The 17,614-nt window shown below is 41.4% G+C and overlaps 1 protein-coding gene across 3 annotated transcripts in view; it reads right to left on the minus strand.

Moving 5' to 3' along the window:
- The window catches only part of CAPN13 (calpain 13), an 86,417-nt gene extending 69,037 nt beyond the window's left edge, over positions 1-17,380 (minus strand). For 2 of the 3 annotated variants that reach the window (XM_027768310.1, XM_027768308.1), the window contains exon 1: positions 15,162-15,334. The gene's annotated coding sequence lies outside the window, so the exon portion shown is untranslated. Of the gene's footprint in view, positions 1-15,161; positions 15,335-16,394; positions 16,587-17,080 lie in introns of those variants that run through there. The other variant, XM_027768309.1, reaches the window with a different exon arrangement.
- Positions 17,381-17,614: the final 234 nt, after the last annotated feature.

A 17,614-nucleotide genomic window follows, 5' to 3' on the forward strand; every position in this document is an offset into this window, starting at 1 on the left:
GTGCCTACCAGTCAAGTCGAAGACATTATCATATATATTATCATGAACAGGTAACTTTTCACTTTTGTATCTATTAAATGTTTTGTTTTAATGACTTCTTTTCATCTTAATTAACTCCTAAAGACCCAGTGTTTGCAGATGCAGTCATCTTGGGGGTTTCAGTTCTATATGAGTTTTGGCGGGGCAACATTCGTAGGAGCAGTTATTCACAGGCTGATCCAACGACTTTCTTGACCCTGGCTACATGTATCAAGAAGTGGGTAGGTCAAAGATTAATTGGGATATTATCAATAAGGATCTCAGGGAAAAGTGAAGGATGCCAGTGGACCTGAAGAAAAAGAGTAGCACCCAACAATACTGAGCACGTAAACTTTACTTGAATGAATGGAAAGATGGTGATGGCTCCTCAATAGCAGCAAAGTCTTAAGTACTACTGAGACATATGAAAATGTCTCATCAGTATCTTTGATCTGCCAGTACCTGTGACAGACCTGAAGCAGAGCAGATATTCCTAGAATTCTCATAAGTGTTGGCAAAATGAATATATCACATATCAGCTATTCCCCACCAAATTCTGTAAAGCTGTTGTTTCATGAAATGCTCCACAAAGAACAGATTATGAGGTCAAGTTATTTTGGAACATATTTCATATTGCATAGTCTTTCTGGAAATTCACAAAATGCTCCAATAAAGCTTCAATAAACAAACTTATTTAAGTTTGCTTCCAGTGTTTCACACACAGAACAAACATGTTTTCATATTGGAGAATCTTTTATTAATGTATCATGAAAAAGATGCACAAAAGTTAAATGACTTCAGCTAAGAAAATGCACAAAAATTAGATGACTTCAGAATATTCTAACTCAAATCCTCATTCTGCCCCGAGAGCAGTTTTGTAAAGTGCTTAAGGGCCTGAGTTTCCTTTTATTCTGCCTCCAAGGGAGTTTCTAGAGCATTTAGTACCTCAGTTTTCACTTCTGTCAAATGGGCAAAATGATACTTTGATTAGATGAGAAATTAGATGAGAAAATATATGGGAAGAGATTTAAACCATGATGTATTATACAAAGATACTAATTATTTCAACAACAATGAAAAGAGTCTTACAAGAAATAAAATGAACAACTTGGACTTCGTCGAAAGTTTGAAGGACACTGGGAACAAAAATGTAAACCTCAGACCAGGAAATAATATTTGTGATACATATAGCAGACCAAAGACTTGTATCTAAGACCTATAAAGAACTCTTATAAATCAATAATAAGAGAAAAATTAATCATTAACAATAGTCAAAATATTTTAACATACACTTTACCAAGGAACATATAAAAATAGGCAACAGTTGACCTGAAAAAATTTTTCACATTGTAAGTCATTAGAGAAATGAAAATTAATACATAATGAGAAATCACTATGAAACTTTGGAAGGCATAAAATTAAAAAGACTTCCATACTAAGTATTACTAAGGAAATAGAATGACTATGGAGTGTGGTGGCGCCCGCCCTATGGAAATAGAATGACTGGAACTTTCATATTCTCTTGTTAGATATGTAAAATGGAATGACCACATTTGAAAACAATGTAACAGTGTAACAGTTTTCCAAAAAAGTTAAACATATACTATCATGTGATCTACCCATTCCAATCCTATGAATTTACCCAAGTGAAATTAAACCACATGTTCATATGAAGATTTGTGCATACTATTCAAAACAGACTATACTTAATATCCATGTACTAGAAACAATCCAAAATCCACCAAAAGGTAAATAGAGGGCCAGCAGATTGCATAGCGATTATGTTTCTGGACTCCCACATGGTTCAACCATGGTTCAAGTCCTGGACCTGTGGTTTGAGACTCAGATTGGGCACGCATGTTCAAGATCCTGGGAGAAAAATGGAAGAGAAGAGATTGGGGTGTGGCCATTCTCCTAGGGGGTAATTTCTTACTTTTCCTCTCATTGTCTCTTTCTTTGTCTCTCTCTGGTGAGTGCATGTACCCTAAGGCAAAAATGTCTTAAAAAAAAAACAAACAAGCAAAAAAGGTAAATGGAGGCCCAGCAATGATAGTACACAGATGGTGCCTTTGCTTGGGAAGGTGGAGGCTGCATGAGAGCTTAGAGGCTGCATGGGTGGCACAGGTTCAGTCCATGGGCCAACCTGAACACACCAGACATGGGGTTATGCAAGACTGCAATCCTACCTAACAAGAATTGAAACACAGCAAGAACCTGTTAAAAATACCTATCTCTGTCTTTCTCTCTCATAAAAAGGAAAAAAAAAAGTGGAAGATAAACAAATTGTGATATACCCATAAAATAAAGTACTACTAAGCAATAAAAAGGAATGAATTATTGACATACAACAATATGAATAAACCTCAAAAATCATTATGCCCAGTGAAAGAAGCTAGTCCAAACAGAGTTCATATTATGATTCCATTTATAGGAAATCTTAGAAACGCAAACTAATGTACCATGACAGTAGTTCAGTGGTTGCTCATAATGGCGGTAGAGAAAGGAATGTATTTTATTTTTTAATTTTTATTTATTTATTTTGGAGAGGTTTTTGCTATAGGGTGTGTGCACTTGCCAGAAAGAGACAGAGTGACAGAGAGACAGAAAGTGAGAAATCACTCCCCGGGGGATGGCCATGCCACAATCCCTTCTCTTCCATTCTCCTCTCAGGATCTTGGGCACGATGCACACGTACCCGGCATGAGTTTAAGCCAAAGGGTTCAGGACTTGAACCGTGGTTGACTACACGGGACACCAGCGACATAGCCATTACACCAACTACTGGTCCCTAATGTATTTTTAAAAAGGTTATGAGAAAACATTAATTAGAGTGTGGTAATTATTTCAAATGTGCACATACATGTCAAAACTCATCAAAGCTCACACCTTAAATATGTACAGTTTTATGCCAATTACACCTAAATGAAGTTGTTTTTAAAAGTATACTATACATGGACCAGCAGGTAGTGTGGAGGTAAGGGAAGCTGGATCCCATATGGCCAACTCGATGGTTCAAGTCCTGGACCTGGTAGCATGAAAAACACGCCTGGCAGCATGAAAAAATACACCAGGTGTGTGTTCATGTGTGCCCAAAATCCTCAGAGGAGAATGGAGAAGAAGGGATTATGGGAGGGCCATTTCCCCCGGGTGATGATTTCTCACTCTCTCTCTCTAGCTCTCTCTCTGGGAAGCTCACATGCCCTTTAACAAAACTAAAAAAAAAAAAAGAAAAGAAAGAAATACATAGCCATACATAGATTACCTAGTCTTCAGTAACTTCCTTCCCCACACCCCCTCATCCCTGCAGGTTAGAAGTAGATGAGTTTTATTGGGTCGTCAAAAAACTTATGATGCATTTTTGCATAGAAAAATACATCGTGACTTTTCTGACAACCCAATATTTACTTTCACTGCCTTGTGTTTTCATTGTACAATTTATTTATACATCTCTTTCAATAAATGTTTACTGTTCTTCTCCTCTTTGTTTTAATGAAGAATCATGTTGTACATGGTCTTGGGCTCACCTTCTGATAAACACATGCAATGACTCCTCTAGGTTATATATAACGGTAAAATTGGGGGGCTTAGGGCATGCACATACTCAACTTCACTAAGTATGCCAAATTATTTTCCCAGGTTACACTAATTTATAATCTCTCCAGCATTGTACAAGAGTTCCTATCACTATCCATCCTTACTAACTCTTAGTATCGGCAGGCTTCTTATTTGTAACCATCTAATGGGAGCAAATGGCAACGCCTCGTGGTCTTAATTTGTCTTCGTGATTACTGGTAAGATTGAGCATATTTCAATGTATTTATTCTCTATTCATGTTCCCTCTCTTGAGAAATAAATATTCATGTCTTATACCCATTTGTTTATTGAATTTTTTTTTCTTATTGATTTGTAGGAATCCTTTCCTTGCTTTGGATATTTATCTTCCACTGATCCTATATATTGTGAATATCTCCTCCCAATTCATGACTTATTTTCTTAATTTCTTTACAGTGTCTTTTGATGAACACTTATTTTTCACTTCATACAAATACAAATGAATTAAAATTATTTGCTTATAAGTTTAATTTTTATACATTAAGCCAACATTAGTTCTTATGGGAACTTAATATAAGAAGCTTCGTGAGAGATTTTTTTTTAAAACAGAAAATTTATTTGTAATCAAAATGCAGACTTTTGTAACTTTTAGAGCTCTACACTAATATTTTTAAGAAGTCTGATATTCATAGCAAAATTCTGAAATGGGCTTGCAAAGAAACATTTTGAGGACTTAGGAAATAATGCCAATATCTGTAGATGAAAATATCGCCTTACTAAACTGTTTACTTAACCTTCCCATTTTTCTTTCTTTCTTTTTTTTTTCTCTTCAAATAGAGTCCCTAGTTTGGAGGAAGCGGAGAATGCTCTCTCTATAAAATGTACCTTGATTAAAAGAAAAACAAAACACAATTTGATAAACTCTCCCCTTTTTCCCTACCTTAGGATGAGTAGGTTATATGCTACAGTATTGTTAGTGCAGTCTGATATTAGCATAGAAAAGCATAGTGCAGTGAACAGCATTGACAATTTGATCCAAAGATTTTAGATGAATGATTCTGGACTATCTCAAAATCATTGCACTGTAATAGCCACAGAGCTCTGTCCCTTATCTTGTTCTGTCCAATATTTTTATTTTGGTCCTGGAAAATGATGTCAAAATAAACATGAAGATCCTTTTCAGTACTTCATCATTTTAGTAGCAGAAACAAAGAAAGAACAATTAACCAAGCAGATGGCAAAGTCAAAATTCTAAATAACCTCAAAACCTAGAAGATTAAGTTTAACCAAGGAAACTGCAACCTGTCTTCTGTATTTAAAAGTTAACCATGCAAGTAAATATCAAGTACATAAGGAGCAGGCTCTACCTTGGCTGGAGCTTTTGGGAAATATTTTATATGCCCACCTTGACTTATTTATTTATTTTTTATATGAAGATCTGAATTGCTGTGAAAGCCATTGGGTATTGTTCTAGACAAGCTAGCTCCAGGTTTCTGTGCCAAGCTGCTCTTACCCATGTGGACATTTAACCTACCACGTCTAGTACTAGGGGCTGCATTTCAAGAGGTACTTTGACACTCTCCTGGTATCCTAGGAAGAGTATTTGAATATCAGAAAACATCTGCCCAGGGTGGCATGTACTCTGCATGGAGCAGGGTCTCCTGGAATGCCTTAATAGCCAATTGGAAGAAGAGATGATATTTTCTAATTACCACAAACATCTATATGGGCTGGAAGCAGTTCAGCTAAGTCAACATGAAGCCAAGAAATCACTTCCTAGGAAGAAGAGTCAGAGATCTAGAGAATTTTATTGAGAGAAAGTCACACTGAGGGGTCAACAAATGACTCAGTTGCTGTAGCCTTGTCCCCAGCCATCCAAAATAAGCCTGGTTTAAGAGAGCAGGGATTTAACCATCTCTGATCCCCCTACTAGCCTCCCCATTCCTGAGTCTCCTTGGTTGCTTCTCTGGTTCTCATGATTAAGCTTCAGTTCTAAAGACTGAGTTCTGCCTTGGAAAGAAAGAGAGAGAGAGAGAGAGAGAGAGAGAGAAAAGGAAGGAGAGAGAGAAAGAGAGAGAGAGAAAAGGAAGGAGAGAGTGTATGAAATGGTGATCAAGAGCATATGGAATGAAATTGAAGCTTGGTTTGAATCCAGTTGTCACTCACTGTCACTCACTAAATGATCTTGAGCAATTGCTTTAATGTCTTTGAACCTCCTTTCCTTATACATCACATGGACTGGAGGTGGTGATAATAAAACCAGTCTCATAGCAGTGGTGGGGCTTGAATGAGAGGATTCTTGTGAAGAACTGGGTGTGACACATCGTAGAAGCTCCTGACCACCACCCTGTTTGGATTTTCTTAGGTGTTCTCCCTGCCTCCTGGCCTGTCCCTGAACTTTAGTCCAGTGTTTGGGGCCCTGGGCCAGGTGGTAGACATGCCAGGCCACGAGACTTCCTGGTTCCCAGAGCTGTTTTCTTCCCATGTGTTGAGGCTCTCACTTCTCCCAATGCCTGGCAGGAAGTCTCAGTGCTCATTCTGCTTGGACGCTGGGCTGAGCGGTTGACTATGTTATTTTCCAGCATCTATGGCATGGCCGCAGTCCCAGAACCTCCACCCTGTCCCAGAGACTTTTTCTTCTTTCTGCCTATCCTGTCCTGTCCTGTGGGCAGGTGTCACTTCAGCCAACCACATACCTGGGGAAAAATTGGAAAACAAAGGAAAAATATGTGATCACTGTTGTCCAGAAGATGGAACCTCTGATTTTGATTGGAGAGTTTTGCAATTGAACTTTCTGTGATGATAGAAATGCCCTATACCTGTGCTGTCCAGAACAGCAGCCATTGGCCATCTGTGGCTACTGAGTAGTTGAAATGTGGCTAGTACAACTAAAGTACTGAAGTTTACGTTTTATTTCATTTTAGTGAACTTTCATTAAAGTGTAAATATCCACATGCATTAGTGACTACTTTATTGGACAGTGCTGAAGAGAAGAGCTGCTAATAACATGAATTGGCACAACACCAGGAACGACCTGAGCACCTTTCCATGGAAACAGTCAAGCAGACGTTGGATGGTTGTAAAAGGGTGGGACAGAATTACCCTTCCATGGGGCAGATCCCTTTCAACTTTGTCCTGCTGGGCTCTATCTGCTCAATTGTGTGTGTGTGTGTGTGTGTGTGTGTTTTAGCACCATCTTTTAAATTTTTATTTATTTATTTATTTATTTTTCCTCCCCACTAAACCACTCAATCATTTTCTGTGGTGGCAGCACCTAGGTTGGCAGGTGCCCCAGGCCATGTGGTGACAGCTACTCTCTGTTGTCCTAGTGTCCCTGTCTGCAGGATTAGCATATCCCAGCAACAAAGGGTGATTTTGTTTGCATTTTGTTTTCAATCAGCTAAGAAACAGGAAGCGGTGTTGTTCAATTGTTCCCTGCCCAGGAGTGATGCACACAGCCCTCTCCTGGCTGGTGTTTTTCAGAACAATGGAAATAAATCTGATGAAATGTAGCAGAACGCGACAAGGGACGGTTTCCCCTTAACAAATACTCATTTGAAATGGTGCCCAAACCCTGCACGAGGAGCGATCTATTTCCCACAACAGTGTTCCAGCAAAACCCATTACTAATTCCACAACTCAAATTAAAACTAGCAGAGCTTGAAGGCTGGGGCTGCCTCTCTCTCTGCTGACAAGGAACAAGGAAGGGTGGGGGAAGGGCCCCGCGCACTCATATGTGTATGTGTTTAATTACACTGTTTAACACATCGAGAATAATTTAGCCACCCGAGTGGAGAAAATAAGGCACTTAACTGCTCTCTGGTGGTTGAAAAAAAAAAAAAAAAAAAAAAAGAAAAGGAAAGAAAAAGAAAAGACTGTGCAAACCACTTCAGCTACAGGCCACCTCTACACCTCTACACACCTCAGGGCTTTGGCGAGGGGGAGAAGGAAAGAAGGAAAGGGAGAGGAAAAAGGGGAAAGAGAGAAAGAGAAAAGGAAGAGAGGAGGGAGAGGACTCGAAGGTAGTGGGGAGGGACAGACAAAACAAGGGAGAGAGCAGGAGAGAGGGAGGCAGAGAGGAGAACAAAGGAGGAACAGAACAGGAGAAAGAAAAACGGGATGAAATGAAAGAGGTCGTGAGAGAGGTAGCGAGAAAGAGAATTTTGTATGTCTTGACCGACTGCAAGTTGGGAGAACATGTGAGTATTTCTCAAGGAGAGCTTATATGAAGTGATATAAGTATGAGGATGAACAGAGATGTCAGATTTTGAAGGTGGAACTTAATCTCTGGATCAGCACTGTCCTAGGCCACTCCCTTACTTGGAAATCATCTCAATGGGTATCTAAGCCTTTGTAGCCTGAAAGCCATGAGTGGCATCTGTGGTCCAAGAAAGGCAGGACTCAAAGGACTATGTGAGCTGTCTTTGCAGAGGGGATTAAGATGAAACAGGAAGGTCCAGCAGGTGGTGTAGTTATGTCACTGGACTCCCATGTAGTCGACTAGAGTTCGAGTCCCGGATACGGTGGCTTAAAATACGCTGGTCACATGTGTGTGTGTGTCCAAAATCCGAGTTCGGGTCCCGGATACGGTGGCTTAAAATACTCTGGTCACATGTGTGTGTGTGTCCAAAATCCCAAGAGGAGAATGGAGGAGAAGGGATTACAGCATGGCTATTCCCCCTGGGGGGTGACTTCTCACTTCCTGTCTCTATGTCCCTCTGTCTCTCCAGCGAGCATACTTGCCTTATAGAAAAATGTCTCAAAAAGAAAGAAAGAAAGAAAGAAAGAAAGAAAGAAAGAAAGAAAGAAAGAAAGAAAGAAAGAAAGAAAGAAAGAGAAGAGAGAGAGAGAAATGGGGAAAGTTTGGATAGCACTTGGAGTAGACTCTTGTCCTGCCCTAGCTTTGAGGCTGGGGATCAGGCCTGGAAGCAAAATCTGCCAGGTCCACACCAAGGGATATCCCACTTTCTGCTTAGTCAGGGCCAAGAGAGTACAGGATAAGTAAGTGTTTCTCATCTTCAGAGATCATCTCTAACCAACCAAGGGCAAGGAAAGATGGAGAAATGAAGGAAGCCTCTCTCACAGCTTCATATTTAGAAAGCTACAAAGTCTCCCAGACCTGGAATAGGTGCCAGACAAGCAAGTGCTCAGAATAGAAGTATCCATCGCTTGCCAGTAACTCTGGGTTTGGGGCTGGCTGCCAAGGCGATCCACAGCTTGGCCCGAGAGAGGCAGAAAGCAGAAGCTGCTCTCCGTGGTTCCATAGGCAAGGCAACTCCATCCTCCTCCCTCCCTACTGCCCTTACCATGTGGACCCAGCCTCCCCCAGACCCTTAGCCTAAGGAATTTGGAGCTCTCAGTGGTTGGTCCCTCCCAGGAGTCCTTGTGGGTTAACCAAGAGAGTGTTTGGCCCCAGAAAGGATCCGTACATTTCCATTGAAGTATTTGAACATCTAGCCACAGTTCCCCCACTTGTAACACTAAGAAGACTGGATTTATTCTTTTTGTTTTTAAAGAGTTATTTTATTTAACTTTATTTATTTATTTATTTATTTATTTATTTATTTATTTTAATTTGACCAGAGAGGGACAGAGAGAGAGAAAGAGAGAGAGAGAAAGCTAGCTGCCAGGTACAGGACTCGAACCTTGTCAACCATGTGGGAATCCAGTGCCCTTAACCACCACGCCACCTGCTGGCCATGATTAGACTTACTCTTCTAAGTGCTCTTCAACCGTAACATCCTGTATTTCTAGAACTGGGAATATGAGAGCTATGTACCCTAAATAATATTGCTGGGTAGAAAAGAACATAGGAACTCTCCAAATGTATTATTTTTTTCAATGATTTAGATTCATCATGTGCCAATACAAAAAATTAAACTTGTCTTTGTATGAGAGGATCCTCCTCTTCTTTTCTGAAAGTTATTTTGAAATGTGGCCTCCTAAGAAGCCTAGTTTTTGAGTAGGCAGACAACTTAGATTTACGGGCAAGGCATTCTTTCTGGGTTCTACAACTCCCTGTGTCTTAGGAACACTATGAGTGTTCTTGGATTTCTGAATATGAATTCTTGCATCCATGAAGGAAGGAAGTGCTTTCTGAATTTCTCTGAAGAAATTGGAGGGATTTTGAAAGTTGGGCTTTGCCATGTATCCATGTTAAAATCCCAGGTTCTAAGGGTTACTGTTTTCTCAGCTGATTATCCCAGCCTTCTGACTGCTTGCTTTCCAAAGGTATGAACCAGAGAGGGCTAGGCTTACCATTTGTTTTTCTTTTCCTTAAGATTCTTTAGAAGTTGAGGCCACATTTAGAAAATCATTTTAAAGAATTTCTACTTGATCTATCTTCTTGGGCTTTTGTTTAAGCAAGACCAAGAGAAATAGACAACAGATGACACAGAGACAAAGACAGAGGGACCACACAAAGAGAAAGTCTTTCAGAAGAGCCCAGAAACAGCCAGCCAGTGGAGATGGAGATGGTCAGGAAGAGAGAGGAAGGATGAGAGGACAAGATGCAAGGAAAGACAAAATCCACCAATGAAAGGCATTCCCTCGTGATCCTAGCATCCTACAGTGCCACAATTGTGTCCAAATATGGCTGTGTTTCTTATTCGTCAGATGTCAATAATCAAGGCACAGCTGGAAAAAAAAAAGGTGCAATTGCTATGACCTGAGACTTTCAGACTGAACTCTTTAAAGATGTTCTTCCCCCTCCCTATCACCTTAGCACTACTTTTGGAAAGGATAGCAGTGCTCACAGTTAGGCCTCTAGCTTTGCAAGTTCAGGCATCCCAGGCTGTGCCTGGCCATGCTGGGCTCTTGGGCTGGTGGTGGTCACATAGTTGAATAGCCAGAACCCTGGACTGGGGGCCTGGTACTGCCAATGAACCCCCGACTATAAGGTGTGGGGTGGCAACAGGTGTGGGAAGAGGCCCAGTAGCACTAGCAGTTCAGCACATTGGCCAAAAGAGCCATTCTCTTCTCTGATCAGGAGCTCAGGGACACAGGACCATGGGTCCCTAGGATGTCCAAGCCAACCATCCTGTTCTGAGTGTTTTTTTTTTTTTTGAGAGGTTTTTGCTATAGGGTGCGTGCGCTCGCTAGACAGACAGAGAGACATAGAGACAGAAAGTGAGAAATCAAACCTCAGGGGGATGGTCATGCCACCACAACCCAACCTCCCGTTTTGTGGGTTTTTTTTTTTTTTTGAGAGGTTTTTGCTATAGGGTGCGTGCGCTCGCTAGACAGACAGAGAGACATAGAGACAGAAAGTGAGAAATCACCCCTCAGGGGGATGGTCATGCCACAATCCCTTCTCCTCCATTCTCCTCTTGGGATCTTGGGCACGCACGCACACGCGCCCGGCGTGAGTTTTAAGCCACCAGGTCCGGGACGTGAACCGCAGTCGACTACGTGGGAGTCCAGCGACATAGCCATTATGCTAATGGCTGGTTCCCCTGTTCTGAGTGTTTTTGAAAGCAAAACAGATGGATTCTTATGACTTAGGATCCTATCACCTCTCCTACCCAGGACACTTGAGAGCCAAAGGGATGTGGTGGTCAGGTGAACCTCCTGAAGGCAGGTGTATGGTCAGTTCTGATGTAGCCCACACCCCTCAGCATCTCTGGTCCACAGGCTGTAATAGAGTCTATCTCAGTTCTCTGAGCTGAGTGGGAGGTCTTGGTCAGGCCTGATTCCCAGGCATGAGAGGTAGGCAGAGCAAGGGTAAACCAGCCAAGACCACAGGGCAGAGTGCTACCCCAGGGACCATTCTTCAAGAGGGAACACAAACAAAGGTCCTGGCTACTCTCAGTTTAATGGTCTCCTGGGGCTTTTTTGGTGTAGTAAGAATATTTACCTCAGAGCCCTGGCTCTCCTCTAGCCCTGTTTAGATGCAGCCTATCACCATAACCATCTCCTCAGGACATGGCAGCTCTCATTTCTTGTCCAGCTTCACCTGAGTGGGTGGCAGTATGAGCCTCCACTTTATACTTCTAATCCAGGTCTTACAAATTTGGGTCTGTTTATGAGCTAAGTAGATAGTCTCTGAGGAAATGTGGATAGGATGACCTTCAGCTGCTTTTCAACATGAGCATCACACTTTACAAGAGGCTAGAAGGCCCCTTGGGGATTTCCTTGTTCCACTATCTTCATTATTGAGGAGAAGAAACAAGGCTTGACTGAGCTTTCCTGATTGTTTACTCAGAGAATCAGCTTTGCAGACTGGTGAGCTTTCCACACTGCATAGCCTCCTGTTATGAAGGAGAACTTTTTATTCGAATAGGCTTATGCAAAGCAAAATATAGTGCACAGTTGAGGAGTCCCCTGAGAATTTAGGGATTAAGATGGAAAAGAGACTGAGCCCAGGATTGCCAGGTCCCAAAGTCATGTTTCTGACTGGTATTCAGTATGGAAAGTGCAGGTGCACTCAGATTCACCAGCTTCTTTGTTTTGGACTTCTCGGAGCCTTTCTATGGAAATCTGAGTCATTACTCTGGGAGCACAGAAGAGTAGGAGGTAACATTCATCCAAATATTTCAACATACAATCTTTCCATCAAGGAGCAGCTCCAGGCAACAGCTCTCAGAGTCACTGTTCTATGTACTATGTTTCAGGAAACACTTATTCAAGAGAGACCCAAAGGTGGTACAAAATCAACATTCTCAGCTTGATTCTGCTCTGGTCTTTTGCATGGCCTTGGGTGTTCTTCTCATCCATTAGTGGCATGCTCTACCATGTAAAGTTCTGAGAGCATGAGAACACACTTGATCTTATGTTTTCCACCTGAGGTCCCCTTCATGGTCAGCCTATGGGAGAAGGAGGTGACTCCTAGGGAAAACTAGTGCCTTGCACGGAATACAACAATATTAACAATGGTAAATTAGGCCTTATTGAATGTACCTTATTGAATGTGCTGTCTCAGGTTCTCTTAGCCTCGCCTGTCTCTGAGACTCTTGATCCCCTTTTCTATCCCAACCAAACAAGTGGCTATTCTGACTTCTTCCAGACTCAGATGAAGTGCCAAGCTTCAAGGGTTAGGATCTAAATTTTCCAGTGGCTGCCAAGGGGGTCAGATGACACAAACTGGAAGTTCAGAATTAACTCCTCATGGGACAAACTGAGCAACAAGAGAAAGGAGATGGTGCGAGCCAGCATATAAATTTCCTGTCTCCCCTTTCTCTAGTGGACTGTTCTAAGGCACAGTGTTCTTTAAAGCAAGTCCACAGCTACCTCAGCATACTTTGGCCAAGTGACTGGCTGAGCTTTATGAAGAGAGGCCAGGTGGGTGACACATCATCTTGTATTACTTCCCATCCTTCCCTGCTCATTTTCTATTTTCCTTACCCTTGCCAAGCTAATATTGCACCTCCCTAAAAGTAAATGCAGAAACACTTACACTTTGCCTCATGGTTTGTTTACAGAGACCCCAGACTGAACCAGTATCAATAGTAACAACTAAAATTTCTTGAGTATTTACCATATGCCAGACACTGCTAAGTACTTGATATATATTATTTCATTTTATATTTCCAATAATCTTATGAGGAGAATACTGTTGCTAATCTACTTTAGTGATGAGAAAACTTAGACTGAGAGAGGATAGTTAACATGCCCAAAGTCATACAGCTAACCCATACGGTAATATTGAACATAATGCTTGACATAGAGTATGTCCTTTGTGCCATTAGGTGAATCGTTAATCATGTAATTCTCTTTCTCTTAGATTTATTTAATTTTATTTATCATTATTATTATTCTTTGATTGGTTAGGGCACAGGTGCATGAAAGATGAAAAGAAAGTGAGAAAGCAAACTGCCAGGTCCAGGACTCAAACTGCAGATGACCATGTGGGAGTCCAGCCTTAACCACTACACCACCTGCCAGCCCCCATCATATAATTCATGATAGCATCTTTTCTTCCAAAGTGTTTTTTCAACGGAATCACTGAATACAACCAAATAACCAGAGAAAAGACAGGGACCAGGAGCCACAGAACTCTAACTCTGTCATTTTCATCTGTTATGAGCTTAGCAGCAAGTTGTTCACCAGGTATGTCCTTTTTCCATCCGAAAATTGGAGATGAGCTCGTGCTATATGTAGTGCTTGACTATTATACAATTATTATATTTTTATGGTCTCATCAACCAATGCACTAGTAAGAGAGCCTTCCTATAGCTACCACTATCTCCCTCCCTCTCCCAAAAAATGCTTAGGTGAGGTGGGACAGTTCAAAAGATATTCAGTTAATTGCACTTGAGGGTAAGCCAGGTTCTGTTTATGATCCAGGACAAACAAGAGAGTTGGTGGTTCATAATTGAAACATAAATACAGAGGAAAATATATGCACTTGTTCTAATCTAGTTAGCTTGGGTTCAAGCTAAACAGCTGAAACTTCCTTTTTGAGAGCAGTATCACATCTTAAAGATTACACAACCATGGCGGCCACAGAGACGCATGAATGTGACTGTGACACAGTAGGGGAATAGGAACTATCTGAATCTCTGAAGTAGTAGAGTTTTTTTTGTACTTAACCCAGAGTTTTCATATATCTGTCAAGCTAGTTTGTTAAAAAGCAAAGGACCTGGGCCCCATGCTTCTTTTTGTGATTATTGAACACCTACTTTGTTTCAGAAACTATAGAGTAGTGAACAAAGAAAACATGAATCCAGTCATCAAGGTATCCCTTAAAGAATGCCCTGATAGTGAGCGGAGGTCTTAGGATTACAACTTCGAGTGAGGAAAAAGCAAGGTGAGTCATGATGAAGAGATCTGTCTCTTCATTAACTGCAAAGTTTAGCTTAAATTCTCTTAAAAAGTCAATTCATCCTGGGGCCAGTCCATGGCCTAGTGGATAAGAAAGCCAGATCCCACATGGCCAACCATGGTTTGAATCCTGGCTCCACTGGCTTGATATGTATGTATGTATGTATGTATGTATGCCCCGCGTCCCAAGGGGATAGAGAAATGGTGGAGAAGGAATCGTGGCATGAGTATTTACCATTAGTAGATGCTTTCTCCCTCTTGCCTCTTGCTCTTTCTCTTTCTCTCTCTGTCAAGTGCATGCGCTTTCTTTTCTTTTTTCTTTTTCTTTTTGCTATAGGGCGCATGCACTCGCCAGACAGACAGAGACCGAGAGACAGAAAGCAGAAAGCGAGAAATCACCCCCCCAGGGGGTATGGCCATGCCGCAATCCCTTCTCCTCCATTCTCCTCTCAGGATCTTGGGCATGCACGCACACACACCCAGTGTGAGTTTTAAGCCACCGGGTCCGGGACGCGGACCACGGTTGACTACGTGGGAGTCCAGCGACATAGTCATTACACCAACTGCTGGTCCCAAGTGCATGTGCCTTCTGACAGTTTTTAAAAAATTATAGAAACAGAACTCATCATTTGCCCTCATTTTTCTTAATGCTTATTCTTGAAGCACTTGCATCAAAAGCATCCAGTTTCCAGAGCTACTGAATACATACTTCTCCATGTGGAGACTCAGAATCTATAACATTAAGAAGCTCTTGAACGGCCTTTCTATGCCACTAATGTTTGGAAAGCTATCTTGGTCAAAGCTATAGGAGATCGCCACAGATGCCTTACCTGCTTCCTGGACAGGTGTGTCTGAGAGTGTTGTCAGCAGTATTTCACAAGAAGCCGAAGAGGAGTTGGCTCTGGGCAAGTCCCACCAGCTCAGCGCCAGCAATTCTGCTGATGGAGGGCAGCAGGGGGACCTGTGGAGGAGAGTGCAATCTCTGTGGAGAAACAGCAGCTGGCAGCACTGGCATCTGCTGACTTCTTCCCCTCAGGCTCCTCCTTATATAGGGCACAGGAGGTGTTGCGCCACCTTAGTTAAATAGTAACTCTAGCACCTGGACCTGCAGCTTCATGGAGAGAAAGGGGATATTGGCTCTTACCAGCAACAGCTTCCAGATCCTTCCCCTAAGCCTTTCTCTGCCTGGTTCTGCTTCATTTCCTGGAATCTCAAACTTCCTTGGTTGTATTATCATTGTTTCCAGATAAGTCAGGTTTTCTGTCTTTATTCTGCTTCAGAGTTGATGTTTCTACAAAACCCCTCTAGGATCACAGAGCAAGGTGCTGAGCAAAGATTCAGAGAAGTAACTTTTGTTTATGCTATTTACCTAAGAAAACTGTTGAGGCAAAGTATGTAAGGTAAAAGATTTAATTTGGCCAGGGTGGAGGATGACACCTAGCCACTATGAAATTCAAGTTACCCTGAATGATGTGTGATGTTTTTACAAATTTCAGGATGATTTTTTTAAAAAAAATTACTATAGGGTGCATACACTGGCCAGAGAGAGTCAGAAGTGGTAGAGGAGTTGGTGGGGGAGTGAGAAAACCCCACACTCTCAATGGGGATGGCTATGCTACAATCCCTTCTCCTCCATTCTCTTCTTGGGAGAGATGTTGGGCATGCATGCACATGTACCTAGCATGTTTTCCAAGCCGTAGTGTCCAGGATTCACCATGCTGTTGGCCATGAAGGATCCAGCTGTCTTAACTATCATGCCACTGCCTGGCCCAGGATGATTTTAAAAGCAAAACCCATGAATGAGATGGGATCATGCAATTTTTTGTCAAAGCTTTACACTGGTCAAAAGCTACGGCAAGAGGTTTTGCACAGCAATGATTGACTACATACTGGAAAAGGGGAACAGGATGACTGGAGACAGCATGCTTAATCTCAAATGAAAGTGTGGAGAGTGAGTCTAATGCATTGTTGCAACCGCTGAGAAATACACACATTTGAAGGTTATAGTACATACAAAGATATATGTAACTTGGATTCCATGTTTCCCTGGGTCAAAAACTTACAGGTCTCATATGTCTTGGGCCAACTTCGCTTCCTTTCTCACTCCCCCTATTTGATCCAAATCTGTTTTCCTTGAAATCATTGATGACCAATATTTCAAATTGCATGTCCCTCGTCATTGGGAAGGCTTGATCCCAGATGGTTCAAATCAGGTGTTCCATGTAGAGAGGAAAGAGGTGTTTGTGGTAGAAGCACTAAGTCCAAAATAAAAGGCAACACAGTGTCACAGAACAATGGAATCCCAGGCAAGTTTTAATGGTTACAATGGGGCTGTGGCATTTTGGGATCATTTAAAAATACCAAGCTATTGTAATTTTAGTTTTAGATGCCAATTTTAAACACCTGGAGATACAAAACACAATTACTTGACTATAGTGAAGATAACAATACATACAAGATTAAGATAACATTTTGTAGTCCTGAATGAAAAAGAGAGCCTAATCCTGGAGGTGACCCACCAAAGAGACCATGTAGGGGATCTTCTTTTCTCACAAATCATAACCAGTTGGCCCTTTGGATAATCCTATCAGCCAGTTGTTTGTTTCTCCAGAAGTGTTAATAGAGACATAACAAGAAGGGTTAGCAATAGCGTAACTAAACATTGTTGTTTCGCTAGCAAGAGGCAATTTTATCATTTAGCATCCTGCAACAGTTTAATTAAAGTAGAGAGTAACAATTCACAAGTTACCTGCAGAAGCTGCTGATTGTAAAATTCCAACTAAAGTAGTTTTTGCCATATGAAAGATAAACATAAGTAAGAAAAATCTTGGGAGGGATATGAGTGTGGTAGGAAGTGTTGCTTTGATTTCTTTGGACTGGTTGTCCACAACATGAAATTGGCAACTTCTCAACCCAGTTAGTAGTTTGAAGGTCTCTGGTTGAACTTTCCACGTGGTCCACACACCAGGCATGAGATTTGTCCCTTGAAATTTACCTTGAGTTGTCCAGCCTTAGTTCAAGAACTGGACAGCTTTTGTTCTCGGTTTGAAAGTTGTAGCTAGATATTAGAGAGAAGTGGAAAAATTTAGAAAAAAAACCCTCAAAACCAATAAATAATGCTTTAATCTAATAACAGGTATATTGTAGTTTTTCTTCTGAAATATATTTTTTCCTGATACGTTTACTCTCATTTCACCAAATATAATCATGGTAAGAACAATTTATTTATAAAATATATTTAGTCTCAAAATGACTTGATTAATTGCATAGTGCAGCAGGTTGA

Source organism: Tupaia chinensis, unplaced genomic scaffold (genome assembly GCF_000334495.1).
Source record: "Tupaia chinensis unplaced genomic scaffold, TupChi_1.0 Scaffold145860_1, whole genome shotgun sequence".
Lineage (NCBI taxonomy): Eukaryota > Metazoa > Chordata > Mammalia > Scandentia > Tupaiidae > Tupaia > Tupaia belangeri.